Below are 19,551 nucleotides of genomic sequence, written 5' to 3'. Positions count from 1 at the left end.
CATAGAACCATTCAACTTCAGCTTCTTCAGTGTTTCTGGTTGGGGCATAGACTTGGATTCCTGTGATATTGAATGGTTTGCCTTGGAAATGAACAGAGATCATTCTGTCGTTTTTGAGATTGCATCCAAGTACTGCATTTCGGACTCTTTTGTTGACCATGATGGGTACTCCATTTCTTCTGAGGGATTCCTGCCTGCAGTAGTAGAAATAATGGTCATCTAAGTTAAATTCACCCATTCCAGTCCATTTTAGTTCGCTGATTCCTAGAATGTCGACATTCACTCTTGCCATCTCCTGTTTGACCACTTCCAATTTGCCTTGATTAATGGACCTGACATTCCAGGTTCCTATGCACTATTGCTCTTTACAGCATCAGACCTTGCTTCTATTACCAGCCACATCCACAGCTGTGGATGTCTGCCTAACTACACTTAAATGAGAACTACATACTAATTTTACATATCCTATGTCATTTTGAACAGACTATAATAGTGCAGATAATAAATTGTATCAGAATATTATAGTTCATACTTTTCCTTGAGGATGCAGAAGATTAATTGAAAGGGAAATATTTTTAACATCCTATACTACTTCCAGCACTATGCTAGGAAAAATTACAGATGATAATGTTGACAAATTATTGATAATTTTATCCCTCATAATGATCACTTCACTCTTGACATATGGAACCTGTAAGTCTAAGACAATATTTTGTACTGGCTATTAGATTAATGGCAGCTCAAGAGTTATATTTAACTCTGCCAATTAAATAAATACAAGATAATCTAGCAAAGCAGTCTAAATTTATTTTAAGTAGTAACAACATAAAGCCAATGAACTACATTTCTTTCTTTACCTGTTTGAAAATACTGACCCAAAGAACAAGAAATGTTTATGCACTAATGAGGCATTGAGCAGAAGAATGCTTGGTGTTCTCTTTGTGCATTTTAAACACAAGAAAAAAAATTTAAAGTGAGATTAAATCAAGATTGTATTGGGGGAATTTCTAGGTTAACCAGGGCACCACTTTTTTTGAGGACCTTCCTCTCTTTCCTTCTTACCTTTATTCATTATCTTAGTCCCTTCATATTTTCTTTCTTTCTCTACTAAGCAAAAATAATTATCAGAAAACAATAAATCTGGGAAACACATATACATTAAATCTTAGATGTCTATCCCTTGTGATGAACATTTGCATGGTGTCCTTATTCCCATTAAAAGCTGAGATCCCTTGGGAATCTAAGGTGATGAGAATAATACCAAGACCTTCCTTCAGGTACAAACTTATTGTATGTTCATGTGTTCTTTAATATTTGATAAGAAATCACTTACACAAAATAACATTTCTACATTTTAAATGTACAGCTCAACAGCTTTGGACAAATGTACATACACAGTAGTGTGAACTCCGTCACACTCAAAATAGAATGTTTAAAGATTCTTAGACAACAGTATTATGCTTACCACTATTGTGAGAAGTGTAAGATACAGGCCTTTGGCTTAGACCAAAATAATAAATACATTTTTTTTCTTCAATTGTGATATTTCACAGTCACTTTGATTTGTGGTGCAACTTTTAGAACTAATTTCATTATGTCCCTTGTCCCATGATATATAGTAGGCATCATGCAGGTGATACAGACAGGCCAATTGGCCTTTGCTCCCATTTGACCTTAAAGATGCTGTATCTCCCTCTAGCGAATTCTTGGAGTCTAATGATGCATGGAAAACACCAATTAACACTAAAAGGTTTCCAGTAAAATCTGCTTAAAATGATGGACCCAAGACTTGTATGTGATCCCTTCTAATGCCCTGTGTCCTTCATACCTCCATGTTTGGAATAAATAACTCAGGCCACACTAAAATTGCACACATTGTTAATGTCAACTAAGAACAAGAGGAAAATATCTTTTTATAAAAAAACCAGCAGTTTAAAACCTACTGCATTGTTTACTTAATCACAACAAATAAGATAATATATGAAAAACATATTAAACAAAAATAAATTTGTTCAGTTCACAAACTGAGGTCAAGGAGAAGCTAGAACAGGGTCCAATGTCTGTGATAAGCTTAGTGTTAGTACCATTATACTAACCCACTTCTGCATAGGTGTGAAAATCATGTTCTAGACTTCTTTATTTTGTTGACTTGAAACACTTCTTTTGTCATAGGTATCACTATTTCATTCTTTCAGGAACTGTCATAGGTCTGAGATCTTACTCTACTTTCAAACTAACAAGGTAGTCTGCCACAGTTTTATGGACACTGGCAGCAAACCTCAGTCCTGGGTCAAAGTCAAAGGACAATTGATTATTTATAGAATTAACAGTACAGAATATTATCATTTTCGCTCAGGGTTCCCAAGCCCCAGTTCCCAAATAGTGATAAAAAGAGGGCCAGGGGACACTTGCATACACTGTTGTTACAGAGAGGAACCCTAGGTTTTGGAAACCCAGGACGGCAGAGTAGAAGGATGTGTGCTCATCTTCTGCAAGAATACCAAAATATTTTATAGTAGATCATAAGCACATCTACACACAATGTGCCATGGAGGAAAACATTACATTTATTAGACTAGAGAGTAAGAAAGACTTTCTTCTGCTCAGGAGGAAGATAAAATTAAATCCCTATCTACAAAGCCTATTTGGATCATAAATATCTTTGAAGAGATCGTCTTTTTTTAAAAGGCCCCAGTGCTTCTGTTCCTGGGATGTGCAAAGACAGACCCCTCGAGAATTAAATCCCAAAAGGGCCTACCAGAAGGCAAACTGTAGTGTCACACAAATAAACCACTTTTCTTCAACAACATAGCATTTTGGTAATGTAAAACAAGTTTACTTATAAATCTGAAACAAATTTAAAACATATACATATATGTGTGGGGACTTCCCTTGTGGCCCAGTGGTTAAGACTCTGCTTCCAGTGCAGTAGGCATGTGTTTGATCCTTGGTCAGGACACAAAGATCCTGCATGTTGTGGGGGCATGGCCAAAAAGTTAAAAAATATGTGTATATGATATATAAATATATATACATTATGTATATATGATCATGTATATATGATATATATGTGCATCATATATATATATATATATAAGGAATGATCTATATGATGTAGACATATACCATTCATATACACATATATAAAGGAAATGAATAGATTTAAAGATATTCTGGTGAATTTTCTGAATCTCTCTTTTCTGAGCCTGCTCTGTGCATCTGCATTGTCAAATAAAAATTATGTCAGTTATATCTAATTAAAGTATTTTCAAAAGCCTACAAAACTTGAATTAATAAAATTTTTCTTCTGCGTGCTGTGAAAACAAAATCTATTTTAGTAAAATGCCATTTGCCTAGCAGTTCAAAAATATATGAAAATGAAAATGATCATATGAAGTGCCTGTTTTTGTTGACAAGAATTAATTTCTAAATAATGTAATGTATGTCCAATTAGCCCATAAGTGTGAGCTAAATGAAGGGAAAACAATGTAATTGTTATTTTTCAAACCATGGAAATGAGCAATGTATGCACAAGTGGCTTGTTTACTTATATAATTGGATTGAACACCAGTCATCTTATGGACAGGACTGTTGACCCTCAAGAATCACAGTATTTGTGTGTAATCACTTAAGAAAATGCTAGCTATAAACTTTCTCATTTGCTCCCAGTACTATTTTTTAATTAGAACAACAGAAGTGAACATTTCATGCTCATAATTATCTTGTTTGTCTCTATTAAGAAAACCAAGCTCTGGAATATCTAATATCTAAACATCTACTCAGTGACTAGCAATTCACATCCTTCTGACTTGCCTCCTTACAAATATTCACTGGGACAGGTATGTTTATTCCCATCTCACAGATGAGAACACTGAAATTTGGGTGTCATCTTAGGCAACACGGATTTTGCATCTGTGATTATCTAATATCAGCACATGGCCTTTTTCCTCAGTGAAATTGGCCTTATTCTTTTATACTTCTAGCATGCATCTGAGCAACATACAAAATCTGAAAAATGTTAGGAACAAATATTAATGTAGCTCAGTGCTGGGCTGGTAAACGAGAACCACAGCAACACAAACACTAACTCTGTCTCATATACACAAACCTAAATACATGAAACAGACAACACGTACGAATGATGAAGAAGAGGATTTACCACAAAAGAAATTGAAGTACAAGCCAGGTTGGTATATAAGCAGTACGTATACCAGGGAGACTTAGTTTGGATTTGATCTTGGAATATGAAATGCAAGTTTATTTTTCTATCACTATCATAAGAAATTACCACAAAGTTGAAGAGTTTAGCAATATAAATGCATTACCTTATGGCTCTATAGGTCAGAAATCTGAGATAAAATCACTGGGCTAAAATCAGTGTTGGAGGATTGTCCTCTTTACTGGAGGCTTTGGTAGCATCCATTCTCTTGTGCTTCCCACCTTTTAGAGGCTGCTCACATTCCTTAGCTCATGAAATCTTTCTTCTACCTTTAAAGCTAGCAATGGAAGATTGGGTCTTTCTCATAGTATATACTCTTACCTACGTAGGTGCCTTCATTTTTCACCATTATTTAGATTGGTTTCACCCTGAAAATCTAGAAAAGTTTTCCATCTCAACTTTAATCATTTCAGCAAAGTATCTTTTGCCATGAAATGCAACACAGTCACAGTTTTCAGATACTAGGTCATGGCTATACTGGGGAGACATTTTGCCAATCACAGTGAAAAAGGTCTAAACATTTAGAAGGACTATACCAATTAAAAAGATAGAGATTGTCAGAGTGAGTGAATAAACAAGACCACATGGTATGTTGTCTATAAGAAAGCCTCTTTAAAAAAAAAAAAAAAAAACTCAGGTAAAAATAAAGGGAAAGAAAAAAGATATACTATGTATTGTAAGATTTTATTTATTTATTTGTTAGCCACACCAGCAGCTTGTGGGATCTTAATTCCCCTCCCAGAGATCTAACCTGGGCCCTTGGCAGTGAAATCCCATGTTTTAACCACTGGACCATTAGGAAATTCCCAAGATATATTGATAAATAGTGCTGTCAGTTTCAGAGATAGTAGAGTTCAGAACAAGGAAAATTATCGGGGATTACCAGTTGTCATTTTCCCAAGAACACCTAACAAACTTACACACGTATGTACTTAATAGAGCATCAAAACACGTGAGTCAAAAACTGACAGAACTACAAGAAATAGATAAACCCACTATTGTAGTCAGAGATTTCAATACAAACTGTTAGCAGTTGGTAGTTCAAGTAGGTAGAAAATCACTAAAGATAGAGTTGATCTAAATATCACTCTCAGTACACTCAATCTAATTGATATTTATAGAATATCCCTTCAACAACGATAGAGTACATATTCTCTCAAGCTCACAAGACATTCACCAAGACAGATGGCATTCCAGACTGTAAAACACACCTTAGCAGATTTATACAAATATAAATAGAGTATGTTATCCAACCACAATGGAATTGAACTAGAAATCAATTCCAGAAAAAGGTTGGAAAATCCCCAATATTTGGTCATTAAACATACATACCTAAATAACACATAGGTCAAAGAGGTCTCAAGAAAAATATTTCCAAATATTTTTAACTAAAGGAAAAATCTAAATGCAACTTATCAAAATGTGTGGGATGCAGAAAAAGCAGCACCTAGATGGAAATTTTTAGCTTTAAGTGTGTATGTTAAACAAGAGGGAAGGTCTTATGTTATAATAAGGTTCCATCTAAGAAAATAGAGGAATGGCCATTTTAAGCCTAAGTAGAATACAAAAACATATATATACATTACAGCAGAAGTGAATGATGTTGGAAACAGGAAAATAATAGAATCAATGAACTCATAATTGATTCATTGATCTTTGAAAAGATCTTTTCAAAGTGAGTGTTTTTCAGAGTGAAAAGAACAAAGTGGGTTCTTTGAAAAGATCAATGAAACTGGTAAACCTGTAGTCAAGATGAGCAATGACCAAGTGTTTACAATCACTCACAATTTACCCTCTACTTGGGGGATCCCTGGTGGCTCACGTGGTAAAGAATCTGCTGCAGTGCAGGAGACCTGGGTTCAATTCCTGAGTCGGGAAAATGCCTTGGAGATGGGAATGCAACCCACTCCAGTATTCTTGCCTGGAGAATTCCATAGACAGAGGAGCCTGGTGGGCTAGTGGGCTACAGTCCATGGGGTCACAGAGTCAGGCAGGACCGAGGAACTAACACTTTCATTTTTACCCTCTACTTTGGTTTGGACTGTCTCTTGACAGGCTTCTCTCCTCCCCATAGATCCCTGAACTCTGGCTTGTCCTTGAGTCTGGACGAGCAGTAAAACTCAGAATACCCTTACTTAAGCTCATCCTGAGAAGTGGCTGACCATGTGAGAACAGAAACATACCCCATTAGATCATCTTAATTACAATGCTGTCTGTTTGTTTCTATTCAATTTCCACATTCTTACTGGTCCTAATTCTCTAACCCCTTAAAAATGGAAAATTATCTTTCTATTTGATTTTGATTGGCTTGTAGATTATACCAGGAATGTTCTCCCTATTGGAATAGTTTTTTCAACATAATCTACCCTTGACTAAGTCTGGTTGTTGTTATATGGCTCCAAGAAAACAGAGCTGAGACGCCACTTTCCATACAGTACATGTGTGTGTGTTAGTAGCTCAGTCGTGTCCAACTCTTTATGACCCCATGGACTATAGCCTGCCAGGCTCCTCTGTCCACGGAATTCTTTAGGCAAGAATACTGTAGTGGGTAGCCATTTCCTACTCCAGGGGATATTCTCAACCCAAGGATAGAACATGGGTCTCCTGCATTTCTGGCACCCATCAAGCTCCTCTGTCCAGGAGATTCCCCAGGCAAGAATGCCAGAGTGGGTTGCCATTCCCTTCTCCAGGGGATCTTCCCAACCCAGGGATCAAACCTGGGTCTCCTGAATTGCAGGCAAATTCTTTACCATCTGAGCCACAGGGAAGCCCCATGGGTCATCAAAATTGATCTCATGCATATGTCTTTTTGAATTATGGCTTTCTTAGAGTACATGCTTAGGAATGGGATTGCTGGCTCATATGGTAATTCTATTTTTAGTTTTTAAGGAGCCACCATACTATTCTCCATAGTGGTTAGTGTAAATTTTATGTATAGCACAGGGAGTTCGGCTTGGTGTTCTGTGGTGACCTAAATGGGTGGGTCGGAGGGACAGAAGGTACAAAGTGAAGGGAATAAACATACACATGTGTCTGATTTGCTTCACTGTACAGCAGAAACTAACACAACATTGTAAAGTAAATATATCCCAATAAAGAATTAATTAAAAAGCTGATTCTGTGACATTGAATCAATAACAAAAAACTAAAAAGTAAAAGAACGCTCAGAACTATGAACAACAAATAACCACGAATCCGATACTAGTTGAAATGCACCGATTCCTTATAAAATGCAAACTATCAGAACTCACACAAACAAAATAGATCATTCAAATAGGCTTATATCTATTCAATAAATCGAATCAAGAATTTATTAATATAAACCTCTAAGTAGAAATGAAGGAGATTTTCAGGTAAGGGACAAACATACAGGAAATCCTGAAATGGAAATTAACAGAGCGTGAATGGGAAAGATGTCAAGTGCTGTCTGATTAGAGCAGAGGGGACATATAAGGAAGTCCTTTATTTGCTAACAGATGCCAGTAAGCTGTTTCCTCCCCACTGAACTCCGGAATTATAGACCGGGGGTCTCTCTCGTGGGCACTTGACACTTGCCAGCATGAGGAGTTACCCAGTAGAACCAGCCTTGGTTGATTGCCAGCTTCTTGGCAGTCTGAAGAGAAAGAGAGAAGGAAGTTGTTTGTTCACAAACTGTGACATCTGAGCTTCAGTCAGATACTATGAATTGGTAAAAATACAAAGCTGTCAGCTTTTACAAAGGCGAGCCCATTGAATGGCTTTGGCACTTTGATATAGGATTCAAAACAAAGGATCATTGTGAGGCTGACATGATTTAGAGCTGATTCTGAATTCAAACTGGGGGTGCATAGGGAATGTTTGCAAGTATGCGTGTCTTCACTTCACCTTACAAATTAGTTATAATCCCAAATTAGTGCCATGCCATTTTTTAACATTTTAATTTTATTTTTGTTGATGTTTTAGGTTAATGGATTCTGTGGCAATTTTTTTCTCACTAGTAAAGCAAAAGTCAATATTTGAGCTATCTTATCACAAAAAGGGTGTGTGCATGTTGTGTATGTGTATATGTATTGGGAGGATGTATGTATTTAAGGGTTATGGTGGGGTTATTCTTTTTTACACTTATTGACAACTTTGTGCCAATTTGGTTTTTTGAGTTTTATTTATTTATTTTGGATGTGCTGGGTCTTGGTTGCTGCACCAAGCTTTCTCCAGTTGCAGTGAGTGGGCATACCTTCTACTTGCAGTGTGCAAGCGTCTTATTGTGGTGACTCCTCTTGTTGTAGAGCACGGGCTCTAGAATGTATGGGCTCAGTAGCTGTGGCACAAGGGCTTAGTCGCCCAATGGCATGTGAAATCTTTCTGGACCAGGGATCAAGCCCACATTCTGCGTTGGCATTGGCAGGCACACTGTTAACCACTGGACCAATAGGGAAGCTCCAAGGAGGTGTTTTGTTTTTTTTTTAAAGCTCTCTTTGCCAAGTGGTTTCTCAGATTCATGGACGTGAGTGAAGTTGACACAGAGAGATGAAAAAAATTATCAGAGTAGGAATTTTTATTTTTTAGCATGACCTCAACATGCTCAATTTTGAGAAATTCTAGAACTTTACGTGGTAGGCAGAATTCCAAGGATTGTTCTCTCTCCCCCAAAGATCCCCATTCCCTAGAGATTCAAATATAAATATAGGTATTGTGGTGAAAGGACTTTGCAATTTAAGGTGCGAATCAGTTGAGGTTAAATTTTGGAGATCATCCAGGTGAGTTCATCACAGCACTGTTCATAATAGCCAGGACATGGAAGCAACCTAGATGTCCATCAGCAGATGAATGGATAAGAAAGCTGTGGTACATATACACAATGGAGTATTACTCAGCTATTAAAAAGAATGCATTTGAAGCAGTTCTAATGAGGTGGATGAAACTGGAGCCTATTATACAGAGTGAAGTAAGCCAGATAGAAAAACACCAATACAGTATACTAACACATATATATGGAATTTAGAAAGATGGTAACAATAACCCTGTGTACGAGACAGCAAAAGAGACACTGATGTATAGAACAGTCTTATGGACTCTGTGGGAGAGGGAGAGGGTGGGAAGATTTGGGAGAATGGCATTGAAACATGTATACTACCATGTATGAAACGAGTTGCCAGTCCAAGTTCGATGCTGGATGCTGGATGCTTGGGGCTGGTGCACTGGGACGACCCAGAGGGATGGAATGGGGAGGGAAAAGGGAAGGGGGGTTCAGAATGGGGAACACGTGTATACCTGTGGCGGATTCATTTCGATGTTTGGCAAAACCAATACAATATTGTAAAGTTTAAAAATAAAATAAAATTTTTAAAAAATTACAGGCTTATTTTAAAAGGCAAAAGAAGGGATTAGGAGGACAGTTCATGAGGGAGAGTGTCACGGGCGGAGTACCTCACTATTTATATATAGGGCTTCCTTGGTGGCTCAGATAGTAAAGCATCTTCCTGCAATGCAGGAGACCCGGGTTCCATCCCTGGGTTGGGAAGATCCCCTGGAGAAGGAAATGGCAATCCACTCCAGCACTCTTGCCTGGAAAATCCCATGGATGGAGGAGCCTGATAGGCTACAGTCCATGGGGTCACAAAGAGTCGGACACAACTGAGAGACTTCACTTTCACTTTCATATATATATACATACATATACATATATAAATATACACACACACACACACACATCCTTATGACTTATTTGCATTGCTGTATGGCAGCAACCAACACAACACTGTAATGTTTCCATCAATTAAAATTTTTTTTAAAACATCAGAAGAAGAAGGCAGAAGAAGGGGATGTAGGACGTCACAGAGATTTGAAGCACAAGAAGTCCTCAAGTTGCTATTGCTGCTCTACAGATGGAGGCAGCAATGCAGAGGCCTCTAGGAGCAGAGACAGACCTCCCGCAGCCATCAAAGAAATGGGATCTCAGTTTTACAGTTACATAGAAAGGCATTCTGTCAGTCACCTGCCTGAGTTTGGAAATAGGTTCTCCAGTTCTCCAGATAAACTCTTAACCTGGTTAACATATTGATTCCAGCTCTGTGGTACCTGAGCAGAGACCAGGGGAGCTCACTTGGACCTCTGACCCACAGAAGCGGATCACAGGTATGATTTCAAGCTGCTAAATTTATGGTAATTTAATATGCAGTGATAGAAAATGAATATAATTTCATGTTCATGCATAATTCTGGATAATTTGTATATATTCAAGTAGCTATCCTATAGAAGGTGCCCAACAAATAGAAGCTATAATTACTATTATAATCTGAAGATAATCAGAATTCCACTTTCATGTCTCTTTTAATTGACAGAACTCAAATAAACTTTTTTTAATTGAAGTATAGTTGATTTACAGTATTGTGTTAGTTTCAGGTGTAAAATAAAGTGATTCAGTTATACATATATAAACCTATTTTTTCAGATTCTTTTCTCTTAAAGGTTATTACAAAATATTGAGCACAGGTCCCTGTACTATACAGTAGGTTCTTGTTGGTTAGCTATTATGTATCTATATCTATATCTAGTAGTGTGTCTACGCTAATCTCACACTCCTAATTTGTACCTCTTCCCTCTTTCCCCTTTGGTAACCATAAGTTTGTTTTCTGTGCCTGTAAGTCTCTTTCTGTTTGGTAAATAAGTTCATTTGAATCATTTTTTTAAGATTCTACATATAAGTGATAGCATATGGTATTTGACTTTTTCTTTCTGGTTTATTTCCCTTACTTTGACAATCTCTAGGTCCATCCATGTTGCTATAAATGACATTGTAAATTCTCTGCTCGTGTAGGAATGCAATGCAATTTTGTTGGATGAATACAGTTTCCTACTTAGTATTATTCTTTCCATGCCAAATTCATGGAAACCCAGGCTAATCCCAATATTCATTCATAGACGGGACAGTCTCACCTGGAAATTCTTTCAGGTCAGCCCCTCATGTTTCCCATTAGCTACAAATAGCATAAACAGTTTTGTTCAATGTAGTATATCTGATGCCTAGATAATGTCTATCTTGAAGTAGTGTTCAGTGAATTCCTTGTTCAATAAGAAAACTGACACAAAATTTGTGTTTGTAAGGACCTGGGCAGTTCCCATGTACCATGAGATAGACAAGGTTACTCTGTGTAAAAAAATAACCACAGAAGCTAATGACTTATAACAAGAAAGAGGTGGTTTTAGGCTTCTTTCTCATTGTGGGTCAGCCCTTATGTCTCTTCACTGCAGCCAGGATGATACAGCAACCACATCCTGGTTGCATGGCCAGCAGAAGGAAAGAGAGTTTTGGAAAGACTGTGCATTCAGGCTACCAATTAAGTGCTCAGGCTGAGAAGTAACACCCCTAAATTTTGCTCACAAATCCTTGCCAGAACTGGTCAAATGGATACATTCAACTACAAGAAGCCAGAAAATTTAGTTAGACCCATGTACTGGACATATTTGGTGGCCATCATTCATGATGATCATACCCTTTACAAGGAGCATGAAGTCAGACACAATTTGCTTGATATAGGAATAATGTTTAAATACAAGATGGGTGAATCTGATCACAGCATGTTTTCTGACTCTCAGACTGCTATCTCAGCTCTATCCCTATTGGGCTCACATCTAGATCTATGCCTATGATGATAGCAGGAAATGGAAGTAAAATTTAATGATCCTTTTACAAAAAGCAAAACATATATCTGCCCTTGCCAGTGGTATCCTTCCCCACCAAACAGGTGTTCAGTTATGGTCTGGTGACTTAGTCATTCCCAGTGGCAAGGAATTCTTCTGCCAAGTTTATCTCGTTAACCAAATCCAGGAAGTCTGCAGGAGCAACACACTTTAGAATCAATTTTCTTTTCCTTTCAGAGTGCATACAGATAGAGTGATGCCTAACGAGACTTTTCCAGCTGGATATTTTATTCCAGACATGCTGTGCTGGTGAACACTTGTGAACTAGTGACTGCAGTGTGACCATTAGAAAGTTGAGACATATCAACTGTGAGTTTTCAATATTTATGCATCTCTGTGAAATTTGTAATAATTTAATTAAATTTAGCAAAAAAAAAAGGATTGTGTTTGCTATTTGCTAATCTGTATGCAGGTCAGGAAGCAACAGTTAGAACTGGACATGGAACAACAGACTGGTTCCAAATAGGAAAAGGAGTACGTCAAGGCTGTATATTGTCACACTGCTTATTTAACTTCTATGCAGAGTACATCATGAGAAACGCTGGGCTGGAAGAAACACAAGCTGGAATCAAGATTGCCGGGAGAAATATCAATAACCTCAGATATGCAGATGACACCACCCTTATGGCAGAAAGTGAAGAGGAACTCAAAAGCCTCTTGATGAAAGTGAAAGTGGAGAGTGAAAAAAGTTGGCTTAAAGCTCAACATTTAGAAAATGAAGATCATGGCATCCAGTCCCATCACTTCATGGGAAATAGATGGGGAAACAGTGGAAACAGTGGCAGACTTTATTTTGGGGGGCTCCAAAATCACTGCAGGTGGTGACTGCAGCCATGAAATTAAAAGACGCTTACTCCTTGGAAGGAAAGTTATGTCCAATCTAGATAACATATTCAAAAGCAGAGACATTACTTTGCCAACAAAGGTCCGTCTAGTCAAGGCTATGGTTTTTCCTGTGGTTATGTATGGATGTGAGAGTTGGACTGTGAAGAAGGCTGAGCGCCAAAGAATTGATGCTTTTGAACTGTGGTGTTGGAGAAGACTCTTGAGAGTCCCTTGGACTGCAAGGAGATCCAACCGGTGCATTCTGAAGGAGATTAGTCCTGGGATTTCTTTGGAAGGAATGATGCTAAAGCTGAAACTCCAGTACTTTGGCCACCTCATGCGAAGGGTTGACTCATTGGAAAAGACTCTGATGCTGGGAGGGATTGGGGGCAGGAGGAAAAGGGGACAACAGAGGATGAGATGGCTGGATGGCATCACTGACTTGATGGATGTAAGTCTGAGTGAACTCTGGGAGTTGGTGATGGACAGGGAGGCCTGGTGTGCTGCGATTCATTGGGTCGCAAAGAGTCGGACATGACTGAGCAACTGAACTGAACTGAACTGAACTGAAGCACTGCAATTGTAGGTATCATATACAAAAGCCAGAAAATAACTTTCAAACAAAGAGGTCAGAAATGATGTTGTCTAAAAGCTATTCACATGCTGCTTTGTTCATTGAAGAAAGAAAAAGTGATATCTGACTGGGGACATCATCTGGAAACATTTTCTGCACAAATCAGTTTCAGAGACTTCTGGAGTGTAGGGAGGAAGATCAGACCTTCTACATGCAGGCTGCGGTTGGAAAGAGTTGGAGACGACTAAGCATGCACACATGCAGTAACATGAATGGACCTAGAGATTCTCATACTAAGTGAAGTAAGTCAGAAAGATACAAATAAATACCATATAATATCACTTACTTGTGGAATCTTAAATATGACACAGTGAACTTATCTATGAAACAGAAACACACTCATAGACATAGAAAACAGACTTGTGATTGTCAAGGGGGAGAACAGGATAGGGGAAGAGTGAATTGGGAGTTTGGGGTTAGCAGATGCAAACTAATGTATATGGAAAGGATAACAACATGATCCTACTGTATAGCACAGGGAGCTATAGTCAGCACCCTGTGATATGAAAAAGAATGTGTGTGTGTGTATATACATATATGTAGAGCTGAATCACTTTATTGTATAGCAGAATTTAAGATATAATTAATCAACTATACTTCAGTAAAATATTTTTAATTAAAAAAACTTAGAAAGATGACATTTTGTTCAAGATATTGGTAGGTAATAAGAGATTTCTATCTACCTACAAAGTTTGAAGAAATGGGTGATCTATTTAGCGTCTATGTCAACTCCATCAACATGAATATTACATTGATAAGAAATCATAGACCTTCCCCCAACTACTTCACCCCATTTGTTTGCTTCTAATTTAACTCGTATAATTAACACTTATAGCCAACATCATCCACAATACTTATTTGACATCTCTTTTGTATGATACTGCTTTGTGTACATAGAGATACATTAGTTATGGTTCTCATGCTAAATCATTTCATTTAATTTTTTAAATATCCTTCACACTTGTTTACTTACTTGATTTCTATGTCTCCCCTGTGTATTTCATATTAGTGGAAATATATTTTTTTATCCCCTAACAAATGAGGAACTAGCAATCTCGCTGAACACTGGCAATAGGTAGGTAGGAAACGGTAGCTAGAGTGCTTCTCAGCTCACATTGTAACCTTAGGCAATTTATTTAATTTTCTCAGCCTCAGTGTGTTTCATCTCTTTAAAAAATGTGTATCATAAGCTCATTGGGAATATTCAATGAAATAATGTATGTCAAGCACTTAGCACAATTCCTGGCACATATAAAACTTTAAAAAATGGAAGATCAACAGCATTGCCTTGACCTGCATAAAATATTTCTGAGGGAGAGAATTTCCTTTTTACTTCATCCCATTCAAGAGTCCTTGTCATCATCTGATCTTTTAATCACATTGGTATAAGTGACCAATGTAAAGGAAAATTAACTGTCTTAAACATAAGATCTTTGTAAACTAATTATTTGTCCTCCAGATTGGTCTGAGGATGTGACTGGAGGCATCATGGTTCAGCAGAAGCTTCTGGACTCTTCTACAATGAGTCCAACACACATACAGACTTTTGTGGGCCTTGTAATAGGCTTGGGCTCCTAGGTGGCACCAGTGGTAAAGAACACACCTGCCAATGAAGGAAACATAAAAAACACAGGTTCAATCTCTGGCTTGGGAATCCCTGGAGGATAGTATCACAACCCACTCCAGTATTCTTGCCTGGAGAATCCCACAGACAGAGGAGTCTGGTGGGCTACAGTCCATAAGGTGGCACAGAGTTGGACACGACTGAAGTGACTTAGCATGTGCACGCGCGTGTACACACACACACAACACTAGTGCCACCTGGGAAACTCCAATAGGCTTGCTGACTAATAAGCTAAAGGTCTATTAACTGGAGTAATTATAGTCAGTATCAGGGGTAATGAAGAACCGATGATGTACTTAGCCTGGGTTCTCTTTCATCACTTCATCACAACTAAAGCATAGAAGAGTCTACAATAACTTCAAATACAGTTAAAGTCTGAACACCAAATTATTTAACACTGCCATCAAACCAAAACCCTAAAGTCCATGTCGTTTCCTTAATTGCATTTCCAATCCACCAGAGCATGTGCTAGTCAATCCTTTCCAGTCACCATCATTATCAAGCATCCTTCACATGCTTACTATTGTGTAGTAAATGAAATTTTAAAAACTAACAATTACTGTGTCTCAACAATGTGTGTAGACCCCAGGGCAAGGTATCTTCATACTTAATATCTACCAATTTTCAAAACTGCTTCTTAAGGAGACTTTCAATAATCCCATTTTAGAGATGAGAAAACTAAGCCTTTGAAAAGGAAGATACTTACCTATAATCACATGTAAGAGCACAAAGACATGATTTTGGCCTTGGAAAAAGTCTTGTATGGAGACTCTAAGAAATAGTGTAAGAGTATTTAAAAGTGATCAGCTCAGGGGAAGAATAGATTCAATGTCAAGAAGGCCAGCTTTCAAGGTATACTGTCCACAATCACAGAATAATTGGGAGTCCACCCATCTTCACTACTTCAACCTTCACCCCAACTCTCTATTCTTGGAATAAGCTTGCCTGGACCAGGAGGGAAGGCCATTCAGTCTCTATCCTTTTTAAGCAGTGAGGTTCTGCTTTCTCAGTGGTCCTCTCCAAAGCCTCTACACGTTACCACAAACAGAGCTTTCTTTCCATCTCCCTCTCGCCTTTGTGTTCCTTGTTCACTAAGTGGTATTTACTCACTAGACTGCAACTGTAACATTCTTTTAAAAACCTCCTGCTGAAAAGTGTAAAATCCATCCTCTCAGCCCGTTACTTGCAAAATGAAGTGTAAGCTGCCTGCCTAGCCTTCAACCTCAACTGCCTCTCATCACTCCTTGAGCCTGCCATTCACTGTGGCAACAGAAATGCCATTCATCCCACGCCTTTTCTAGAATCTAAACTACTGTTACTGTCCCTCTGCTCAGGAGCCACTTTGTCATCTAGCCATGGCCTCTGCATGCCCCTTACCAAACACTTGGATCTGACATCACCTGACCCAGCAAATTTTTCTCTGACATAAGTTTGTGGTGTTAAATGCTCTTCTTATGTGCCTGTAAAATACTCTAGGATTATCCTCATCCCAGAAATACTGACATCAATTTTTAATGGCCCATTTATGTGTCTCTCTCTCTTCCTATAATCTGAATTCTTTCACAAAAGGAATTATACTTATTATGGTACCAAATACTGCTAGTCATGTTTAGCTCAGTGTTTGTGAAATTATTTAGAGTTTTCCATAGATGAGTAGGATTTATGTAAATTGTTATGCTTTCTTTATATTTATTTGAAAAAAAATCTTTCACTTGTGTCCTATTATTTATTATTTAGTAGTGATGAGAAATTTTCTTTTTGATAATGTTTTAAGTTAATTTGAAAAAAAGTAAAAGAGGAGAAATAAGTAAAACTTAGTCCAAATGTCAAAAACTGTGAAAATGGTACAGTCAGTCAGTTCAGTTGCTCAGTCATGTGTTACTCATTGTGGCCCCATGGACTGCAGCATGCCAGGCTTCTCTGTCCATCACCAACTCCCAGAGCTTACTCAAACTCACGTCCATCAAGTCAGTGATGCCATCCAACCATCTCATCCTCTGTGGTCCCCTCCTCCCTCCTTCAATCTTTCCCAGCATCAAGGTCTTTTCAGATGAAAAGATCAGTTCTTCACATCAGGTGGCCAAAGCATTGGAGTTTCACCTTCAGCATCAGTCCTTCGAGTGAATATTCAGGACTGATTTCCTTTAGGATGGAGTGGTTGGATCTCTTTGCAGTCCAAGGGACTCTCAAGAGTCTTCTCAAACACCACAGTTCAAAAGCATCAATTCTTCAGCTCTCAGCTTTCTTTATAGTCCAACTCTCACATCCATACATGACTACTGGAAAAAACCATAGCTTTGACTAGATGGACCATTGTAGGCAAAGTAATGTCTCTGCTTTTGAATATGCTATCTAGGTTGGTCATAGCTTTTTTTCCAAGGAGCAAGCATCTTTTAATTTCATGGCTGCAGTCACCATCTGCAGTGACTTTTGAGCCCCAAAAAACAGTCTTTCACTGTTTCCATTGTTTCCCCATCTATTTGCCATGAAGTGATAGGACCAGATGCCATGATCTTAGTTTTCTGGATGTTGAGTTTTAAGCCAACTTTTTCTCTCTCCTCTTTCACTTTCATAAGAGGCTCTTTAGGTTTTTCTTCACTTTCTGCCATAAGGGTGGTGTTATCTGCATACCTGACGTTATTATTATTTCTCCCGGCAATCTTGATTCCAGCTTGTGCTTTATCCAGCCCAGCATTTGACATGATGTACTCTAAGTTAAATAAGCAGGGTGACAATATACAACCTTGATGTACTCCTTTCCCGATTTGGAATTAGTCTGTTTTTCCACGTCCAGGTCTAAGTGTTGCTTCTTAACCTGTATACAGATTTTTCAGAAGGCAGATCAGGTGGTCTGGGATTCCCATCTCTTAAAGAGTTTTCCACAGTTTGTTGTGATCCACACAGTTGAAGGCTTTAATGTAGTCAATAAAACAGAAGCCGAAGAGAATGGTACAATAATGGCCAAAATATGGGAGGCCCTGGCTTACCTTGCCTTTTTGATTTTTTGGAAGTTTGCAAATTCTTTATATTTCCAGATGTTGAGACAATATTTCTGAGAGTTGAGGTTACCTCTAGTGGCAAAGCCAGAGCCAGCTATTAGGCAGCCAGAATGATATAGTAATTGAATATATGACCATTTCTCTTTTAGCACAATCTTTGTTCTCCTCTTCAAGAAGTTGTAGACATCTATTTAGTTTGATTATCTGTCATCTTAATTAAGCTCCATCTACAACTGTCATGTCTTCTGAAGTTCCTTCAGTCATTGCCTGTATATTTGAAATGCCATACATGGAGTCAGTTCTGACCAGCTGTCCGTTTTTGCAAACAGCATTTTCACTCACAGAGTGCTCCTTTTTATCCTGTCAACTGCATGGATTTCTTGACTTTGAGGGGCTGGAGGAGGTGTTTCTAATCCAGAAAATTTGGTGGTCTTTCATTTAGCATAAGCGCATGAGACGGTGTTTTTAGTGCCAGAGGTTTAAAGGGATTTGACTGTATAAGGTCAAGATCTACTGGTCTTCAAAATGGAATGTTTTCATTATTTCCTCTACCACAATTCTCTCTGGAACCTGCATAATCACACTAGTATTTGAAACTCCTTCTTGGAATCCTTGTTACAGGTCAGCATTTGGTTGTGCCACCTTTAATTTTTCCAGACCCTCATTTGCTAACACTTTTGGTGTATTACATTTTATATTGAATTTGACTAATTTCAGCCATCTCAGCAGCAGTGGGAGAAGGAAAGGCTGTCTAAATCACTAAATGTGTGCCAACTACTGCTTGCTTTTTGGCATTACCTGCTTCTGTGCCTCATATTAAATCCTTTAACTTACTTCAATACGCATGCCTAGATTTAGAGTTACTTTTGTCCCCCTGGGCTCTGGAGGGTCCTGGGGAAGGGCCACCACCCACCAGCTCCTGGGGAGCTTGGGTGGATGGTCTCAGAGGCTGTTGGCCAAGCACACAGAGGCACCTGGGCAAACCTTACCCTGGCTTCTTAACACAGACCTCTTGTAGGGTCAATAAGAGAGATATCTTGGAGCAAAGAGCCCTTTGGAAGTTAAAAACACCCTGTTTTAAGAGATTAGCTTTGCCCTGAAACTACCTGCTTCCAGGACAGATATCTGGAGGGTTAAAACCAAAAAATTTTTGAATTAGATTTGAGCCCTGGTTCTCCTGCTGGGCTTCCTGGGTAACTCACCTTATAAAGAATATGCCTGCATTGAGGGAGATTTGGGTTTGATCCCTGAATTGAGAAGATCCCTTAGAGAAGGGAAAGGCTACCCAGCCCAGTATTCTGGCCTGGAGAATTCCATGGGCTGTATAGTCTGTGGGGTTGCAAAGAGTTGAACATGACTGAGTGACTTTCACTGTCTGCTGCTGGAAGAGGAAATTATGGCTGCTGATATGGGGCCTGTTCACCTGGTTATCTGAGTCACAAATCAGAACACCACTTGTATTCCCTTTCACATGCTCTGTGGCCTAGATTTCAGAAGTACATGGGTTCAAGGCAACTGTTCTCCTCTCAAGTCAGACAAGCATATCATATTTAGGGACTTGCAAAATCTC

General features: G+C 38.4%; 1 pseudogene; it reads right to left on the bottom strand.

Moving 5' to 3' along the window:
- Positions 1–18,053: 18,053 nt before the first annotated feature.
- On the bottom strand, positions 18,054–18,723 carry LOC113900286 (annotated as a pseudogene).
- Positions 18,724–19,551: the final 828 nt, after the last annotated feature.

This window comes from Bos indicus x Bos taurus, chromosome 2 (assembly GCF_003369695.1).
Source record: "Bos indicus x Bos taurus breed Angus x Brahman F1 hybrid chromosome 2, Bos_hybrid_MaternalHap_v2.0, whole genome shotgun sequence".
NCBI classification, from domain to species: Eukaryota; Metazoa; Chordata; class Mammalia; order Artiodactyla; family Bovidae; genus Bos; species Bos indicus x Bos taurus.
This window is presented reverse-complemented; position numbering and strand designations above follow the sequence as displayed.